The 8,471-nt window shown below is 52.7% G+C and overlaps 1 pseudogene; it reads right to left on the reverse strand.

The window, feature by feature from the left end:
* On the reverse strand, positions 2,174-4,606 carry LOC104772246 (annotated as a pseudogene).

Here is an 8,471-nt window from a genome sequence, read left to right on the forward strand (position 1 = left end):
AAGAAGCCATAGGACTGGCGTGGGTTTGCCTCCCAACCTGAAGCCCAAAGAGAGAACAAGGATATGGCAAAGGCTGCAACATCGGACAAAAGATGAGCCGCATCAGTGAGGATTGCAAGACTGTTGGCCTTGATCCCTCCAACCACTTCGACAATGATGAAGAGGCCACAGAGCACAACAGCCACCAAAAGCTTCCTCATATATGCTTCTCGTTCTGCAGCGTCTCTTGAAATCGTCTTGGCATCAGAGAACACACAAGAAGCTTCTCCACATGACTTCTTTGTTGATGTATGAAATCAACGGTATAAATAATACGAATATTTGTGGGAATAAATCGAAACTGGTCCTTTATTTAACGTAAGAATCCTACAGAAGGATTCTCAGGAAAATGACAGTTACAGAGATAAAATGCTAATACGAAAATAAAAGCCTTTTCTCTCCCTAATTGCCCAGAATTTTTCGGATCCCTTTTTCTGACAATGACGTCTGCTATATATAGTGGGCCAATGACCTAGGGTTTCCTCTGATCTTCTGTAAAATTACGGTTTTGCCCCTGCGGCCTGCTGGGCTAAATCCAAGACTTTAGGCCCAAACCTTCCTGAAATCTTCTACTTGGGCTTCTATAAATGTTGGGGGCAAAGCCCATATCCAACAATGGTCCCCCCCCTAGTCCGATGTGCGATGGCTTGCTTGAGCCCGTCGGATCCGACTATGTGTCTTCAGGTCCGTCTTGCGGGAAGGATAGAAGATTTCGAGAGTTTTGTCGCCTTCCGGAGGGTTCCAGGATGAATAGTGTGTCGGGCACGTTTTTCGAGGTATACGGGAGATTCCGAGATGAACAGTGCGTCGGGCACGTTTTTCGAGGTATCCGGGAGATTCCGAGATGAATAGTGCGTCGGGCACGTTTTTCAAGGTCCGTTGGGTTTTCTACGGGAGTTTTGTGTATTCTGCACGTTTCCCGAGGTTCGGGAAATAGAGAGCTTAAAAATTAGGGTTTTTATCTAGGTCAATGTGCTGGTCCCCCATATAAATATGTCTTTGACATATTTTTTACTCATTAGTCTTCTTCTTCTCCAAAAGGTAAATTCTTTCTTTCTCTCTCCCTTAGCTTCCTTTTACTTTAGATTTTTTTTTGTGTTTGTTCCACCATGGGTCGGCGAACTCTCCTTTGCTGCCGTGGGAGGTTCTGTCTCCGACCGCCTCCTATCCTTGCCGGAGATCTCTTGCCGGCCGTTTCCTTTTTCCGCTCGCCGTCCTACTTTCCCGTTCGGGAGTTCGCCGTCAACCTCGCCAGATCCGTGCACCCGCCACCTTTCTCGCCCGTCTGTGAGCTTGCCGGCAATCACACCCTGCCGTGCCGTCGTTCCTTTGCCTCGCCGTCATCCGAACCGGCCGGTGCTACCTTCTTTTCGCTGGGGTTCTTCGCCGCACCGCCGGATCTGGCCGGGACCGTGAGGCGTGCCGGCCTCCCCACTCCTCCGCCGGAGGTCGCCGCTGACAATGTATCTTGACCCTCATGTCGAGAACATGGTGAGACGCCGAAGCCGTCGCGCGGAGAATGAGATTTTTGTGACGAGGTCGGGGGTTGAGCTCGTGAGATCGAGACTTGGTGGTGAGCTCGTTTGCGAGGCGAGGGCGCGGTCGAGTCCCGTGACGGTGGACTCAAGCTGGCGAGGATGACGAGTGTGGAGACAAGACAGGCGAGCTCGCGTACGGGACCATCCGCGAGGTCACACGTAGCAAAGTGGCGATTTCAATGTTCCGCTCGTTCGTGCCGTAGCGGATGTGCGTGAGTCGAGGTTCGGGGGTGTTGACGAGATGATGTTCCGAGTTCAATGTTTGTTCGGTCGGCGAGGATAAGGTCTCAGTGATGATACGGCGAGGTCGGGATCTTCTGGCTACGAGATTGTGAGTTCAACGCGGTCGATGAGGTCGCATATGCGAGATTTGGCGAGGTGCGTTGCGAGATGGTGGAGATGGGATGGTGTCACCGGTACTAGCGACACGGCGAAATAACGAAGTCAAGATCCCCGTTTGCAAGGTGGACCGTGACTCTCGGCAGCGAGACTTAAGATTTTACGGAGGCCTTAAGAGGAGTTGGCGAGATGGAAATGTTTGCCTATCTTAGCGAATGGGATCAACACTGGCGAGCTCAGAGCTTTCGGAGACGAGGTCACGAGAACGAGGCCTTGGTGGCGATATCGTTTATGTACCCGCGAGATGAACGTGAAGAGGAGTTGCGGTTTATGATCGTGGCGAGGTGGAGATCGAGATTTCGTATGGTGAAACGACGAGATGAACGAATCAGCGAGATGGGGAGTTGCCGTGCGAGTTTGGTTTGTGTTTGCGAGGTTGTGTGCGAGCTTGGTGTGTTGCTGTCTGGGCGAGCTCGATGTGTTGCGATGTTGTGAGATGGAGGCGAGCTCGCTGTTGCGAGATGGAGGCGTTTGATGAGATAGCGAGCTGGGGACACTAGTGCGGCGATGGCGAGATGAGCGTATGGTCTAGGTGGAGTATGGCGAGTTGCACACATTGGCGATGGGCACGAGAGTTGGCGAGATCGAAGCCGTTCAAAGCGCGTTGGTTCTTGGNTCCACAACACGATCACTGAAAAAACAACGGTGCATATGAGATCAATGATCTTCCACTCGGGTTTGTACCATATGATTGCGCCTCCTATCATCACCCCCATGCTCTGAATTAAATCTCCTAGCACATGCAGATAAGCCCCTTGAATGTTTAGGTTACGCTGCTTCTACTCACTCTTACCACCTCTAGTGCCATTCTCAAGCAAGGCTTCATAGAGATGTGGATCACCATGGTGATGATGATCGTGTTCATGTTCATGTTCATGGTGATGGCTATGGTCGTGGCCGTGACCGTGACTGTGATCAGCGTGGCCGTGGTCGTGTCCCAACAGAATAGCCATAGCAATATTCACCAGCAGACCAACTGTAGAGACAAGGAACATGAGAGATCCCTGAACTTCGCCACTGCCGTTCTGAAGTCTAGCAATTGATTCGTAGACTAAGACGCCAGCAAGAAGCCAAATCATCTGGATGGATACAAGGGCACCAAGAATCTCGATCCTGAAGAAGCCATAGGACTGGCGTGGGTTTGCCTCCCAACCTGAAGCCCAAAGAGAGAACAAGGATATGGCAAAGGCTGCAACATCGGACAAAAGATGAGCCGCATCAGTGAGGATTGCAAGACTGTTGGCCTTGATCCCTCCAACCACTTCGACAATGATGAAGAGGCCACAGAGCACAACAGCCACCAAAAGCTTCCTCATAGATGCTTCTCGTTCTGCAGCGTCTCTTGAAGTCGTCTTGGCATCAGAGAACCCACAAGAAGCTTCTCCACATGACTTTTTGGCTTCCCGCACCGAGCTTGCCTCTGCTACTGAAATCACCACATCGTGATGATGGCTAACTTCGGAGAGGCTTCTTTGTACGATGTGGTGATTTCAGTAGCAGAGGCAAGCTCGGTGCGGGCAGCCAAGAATGTTGATGTATGAAATCAACGGTATAAATAATATGAATATTTGTGGGAATAAATCGGAACTGGTCCTTTATTTAACGTAAGAATCCTACAGAAGGGTTCTCAGGAAAATGACAGTTACAGAGATAAAATGCTAATACGAAAATAAAAGCCTTTTCTCTCCCTAATTGCCCAGAATTTTTCGGATCCCTTTTTCTGACAGTGACGTCTGCTATATATAGTGGGCCAATGACCTAGGGTTTCCTCTGATCTTCTGTAAAATTACGGTTTTGCCCCTACGGCCTGCTGGGCTAAATCCAAGACTTTAGGCCCAAACCTTCCTGAAATCTTCTACTTGGGCTTCTATAAATGTTGGGGGCAAAACCCATATCCAACAATGGTCCCCCCCCTAGTCCGATGTGCGATGGCTTGCTTGAGCCCGTCGGATCCGACTATGTGTCTTCAGGTCCGTCTTGCGGGAAGGATAGAAGATTTCGAGAGTTTTGTCGCCTTCCGGAGGGTTCCAGGATGAATAGTGTGTCGGGCACGTTTTTCGAGGTATCCGGGAGATTCCGAGATGAACAGTGCGTCGGGCACGTTTTTCGAGGTATCCGGGAGATTCCGAGATGAACAGTGCGTCGGGCACGTTTTTCAAGGTCCGTTGGGCTTTCTACGGGAGTTTTGTGTATTCTGCACGTTTCCCGAGGTTCGGGAAATAGAGAGCTTAAAAATTAGGGTTTTTATCTAGGTCAATGTGCTGGTCCCCCATATAAATATGTCTTTGACATATTTTTTACTCATTAGTCTTCTTCTTCTCCAAAAGGTAAATTCTTTCTTTCTCTCTCCCTTAGCTTCCTTTTACTTTAGATTTTTTTTTGTGTTTGTTCCACCATGGGTCGGCGAACTCTCCTTTGCTGCCGTGGGAGGTTCTGTCTCCGACCGCCTCCTATCCTTGCCGGAGATCTCTTGCCGGCCGTTTCCTTTTTCCGCTCGCCGTCCTACTTTCCCGTTCGGGAGTTCGCCGTCAACCTCGCCAGATCCGTGCACCCGCCACCTTTCTCGCCCGTCTGTGAGCTTGCCGGCAATCACACCCTGCCGTGCCGTCGTTCCTTTGCCTCGCCGTCATCCGAACCGGCCGGTGCTACCTTCTTTTCGCTGGGGTTCTTCGCCGCACCGCCGGATCTGGCCGGGACCGTGAGGCGTGCCGGCCTCCCCACTCCTCCGCCGGAGGTCGCCGCTGACAATGTATCTTGACCCTCATGTCGAGAACATGGTGAGACGCCGAAGCCGTCGCGCGGAGAATGAGATTTTTGTGACGAGGTCGGGGGTTGAGCTCGTGAGATCGAGACTTGGTGGTGAGCTCGTTTGCGAGGCGAGGGCGCGGTCGAGTCCCGTGACGGCGGACTCAAGCTGGCGAGGATGACGAGTGTGGAGACAAGACAGGCGAGCTCGCGTACGGGACCATCCGCGAGGTCACACGTAGCAAAGTGGCGATTTCAATGTTCCGCTCGTTCGTGCCGTAGCGGATGTGCGTGAGTCGAGGTTCGGGGGTGTTGACGAGATGATGTTCCGAGTTCAATGTTTGTTCGGTCGGCGAGGATAAGGTCTCAGTGATGATACGGCGAGGTCGGGATCTTCTGGCTACGAGATTGTGAGTTCAACGCGGTCGATGAGGTCGCATATGCGAGATTTGGCGAGGTGCGTTGCGAGATGGTGGAGATGGGATGGTGTCACCGGTACTAGCGACACGGCGAAATAACGAAGTCAAGATCCCCGTTTGCAAGGTGGACCGTGACTCTCGGCAGCGAGACTTAAGATTTTACGGAGGCCTTAAGAGGAGTTGGCGAGATGGAAACGTTTGCCTATCTTAGCGAATGGGATCAACACTGGCGAGCTCAGAGCTTTCGGAGACGAGGTCACGAGAACGAGGCCTTGGTGGCGATATCGTTTATGTACCCGCGAGATGAACGTGAAGAGGAGTTGCGGTTTATGATCGTGGCGAGGTGGAGATCGAGATTTCGTATGGTGAAACGACGAGATGAACGAATCAGCGAGATGGGGAGTTGCCGTGCGAGTTTGGTTTGTGTTTGCGAGGTTGTGTGCGAGCTCGGTGTGTTGCTGTCTGGGCGAGCTCGATGTGTTGCGATGTTGTGAGATGGAGGCGAGCTCGCTGTTGCGAGATGGAGGCGTTTGATGAGATAGCGAGCTGGGGACACTAGTGCGGCGATGGCGAGATGAGCGTATGGTCTAGGTGGAGTATGGCGAGTTGCACACATTGGCGATGGGCACGAGAGTTGGCGAGATCGAAGCCGTTCAAAGCGCGTTGGTTCTTGGCGAGATCACTTCTTCGTTCGGCGCCGTCGGGGAGGCCGATAGTGCCGCGTGTGGGACTTCGGTGATCTCAAATTCAGGACATCGTATATTGAATATGGCGAGCTAGAGGGTGGCGAGCTCGTAGCGGGAATACAAGATTGTAACGTATGGGATCCTGGCGAGCTGGAGACTTGCCGATCCTGGTGAGGATTGCTGTGGGCGAGCTCAGATGTGTGCTCGCGAGGTGGTCGCATTGTTGAGGTCATAAGGTGGTGAACTTGAATTTGCATTCGAGAACGGCTGCGAGGTCATGACCGAGGCAAGGTCAAGTGGCCAGATCGTATTCGAACCTTGGCGAGCTCGAGCGGCGAGATCGTATTCGAACCTTGGCGAGCTCGCATCTTTGACAAGGTGGCGAGATGAGGCTACTGGTGGAGAGCTCGTCAATGTTCCCGTGATGCGATGATGTTTGCGGGATGGTGAGGCTGATGCGCGTAGTAGTCAGTTGGTGATGCGTAGTACGCAGTACGTGGTTCGTTCGGGTGTGATCGTTCTATCCGGATTTTGTGGTGCTTTCAAGATGTCTTTACTCCAAGCTGACCGGTTGCTCGGTTTTGCCAGGTGTCGCACCATGGCTTCGGGAGACGACTTCTTTGGTGATATTCCGGAGGTGCTCGAAGATGACCAATATGGCGCGCCAGAAGGAGACCTTGACGAGACGGGAAGGGAATTTCCTTGGTGGGAGCCATCTGAAGGAAACGGTGTTATGATGGATTTGGCGGATCTTTCGGTAGATGAGGTCCGGGAGCTCGAAGTAATGTTCCCGACGGGTAACCAAGCACTCAGTCTGATTCCTCTTCCTCTGAATCGGCGTCGCGGGAAGGTTCTTCCGTACGAAGAGCAAACTGTTGTGGAGGATTCTCCTAGATCTCTGGTCGCTGGACTAGCCGTTGGTGATGGAGTTCCGAGGTGCCGTAGAGACCGTATGGGAAATAAGGAACGCACTTCCCGCGACGTAGGGAGTACATTATGCGATGAGGATTCCATAGCCCGCGTCCTTGATCTCTTCCAAACGCCAAACGGTCTTAAGTTCGTGATGCCGAGTGACGACGAGCGCCCGTGGGACTGCCCTAGAGGTCACCTCTGCGTTTACGAAGATTATTTTACCGATGGCGGCCTGTGGTTTCCTATCTCGGAATTTCTGACGAGCTTTTGTGCGCGTCGTGAGATTGCGCTCTCGCAGTTGTCGATTTTCAGCGTCCGTAATGTAGTGGGGCTTGCGATAATTGGTAGCCATATGAAAGTCAAGATGAGCACGNCGGTGTGTTGCTGTCTGGGCGAGCTCGATGTGTTGCGATGTTGTGAGATGGAGGCGAGCTCGCTGTTGCGAGATGGAGGCGTTTGATGAGATAGCGAGCTGGGGACACTAGTGCGGCGATGGCGAGATGAGCGTATGGTCTAGGTGGAGTATGGCGAGTTGCACACATTGGCGATGGGCACGAGAGTTGGCGAGATCGAAGCCGTTCAAAGCGCGTTGGTTCTTGGCGAGATCACTTCTTCGTTCGGCGCCGTCGGGGAGGCCGNCGAGGTTATTGCGCCAGACGCCGAGACCGGCTTGGAGGTCGTTGCAGTGGAGCTCGAGGATGGCGAGGTACTTGCTCCCGCAGGTGAGACTGACCNTCTCAAATTCAGGACATCGTATATTGAATATGGCGAGCTAGAGGGTGGCGAGCTCGTAGCGGGAATACAAGATTGTAACGTATGGGATCCTGGCGAGCTGGAGACTTGCCGATCCTGGTGAGGATTGCTGTGGGCGAGCTCAGATGTGTGCTCGCGAGGTGGTCGCATTGTTGAGGTCATAAGGTGGTGAACTTGAATTTGCATTCGAGAACGGCTGCGAGGTCATGACCGAGGCAAGGTCAAGTGGCCAGATCGTATTCGAACCTTGGCGAGCTCGAGCGGCGAGATCGTATTCGAACCTTGGCGAGCTCGCATCTTTGACAAGGTGGCGAGATGAGGCTACTGGTGGAGAGCTCGTCAATGTTCCCGTGATGCGATGATGTTTGCGGGATGGTGAGGCTGATGCGCGTAGTAGTCAGTTGGTGATGCGTAGTACGCAGTACGTGGTTCGTTCGGGTGTGATCGTTCTATCCGGATTTTGTGGTGCTTTCAAGATGTCTTTACTCCACGCTGACCGGTTGCTCGGTTTTGCCAGGTGTCGCACCATGGCTTCGGGAGACGACTTCTTTGGTGATATTCCGGAGGAGCTTGAAGATGACCAGTATGGCGCGTCAGAAGGAGACCTTGACGAGACGGGTAGGGAATTTCCTTGGTGGGAGCCGTCTGAAGGAAACGGTGTTATGTCGGATTTGGCGGATCTTTCGGTAGATGAGGTCCGGGAGCTCGAAGTAATGTTCCCGACGGGTAACCAAGCACTCAGTCTGATTCCTCTTCCTCCGAATCGGCGTCGCGGGAAGGTTCTTCCGTACGAAGAACGAACTGTTGTGGAGGGTTCTCCTAGATCTCTGGTCGCTGGACTAGCCGTTGGTGATGGAGTTCCGAGGTGCCGTAGAGACCGTACGGGAAATAAGGAACGCACTTCCCGCGACGCAGGGAGTACATTATGCGATGAGGATTCCATAGCCCGCGTCCTTGATCTATTCCAAACGCCAAACGGT

Source organism: Camelina sativa, chromosome 20 (genome assembly GCF_000633955.1).
Source record: "Camelina sativa cultivar DH55 chromosome 20, Cs, whole genome shotgun sequence".
NCBI lineage: Eukaryota > Viridiplantae > Streptophyta > Magnoliopsida > Brassicales > Brassicaceae > Camelina > Camelina sativa.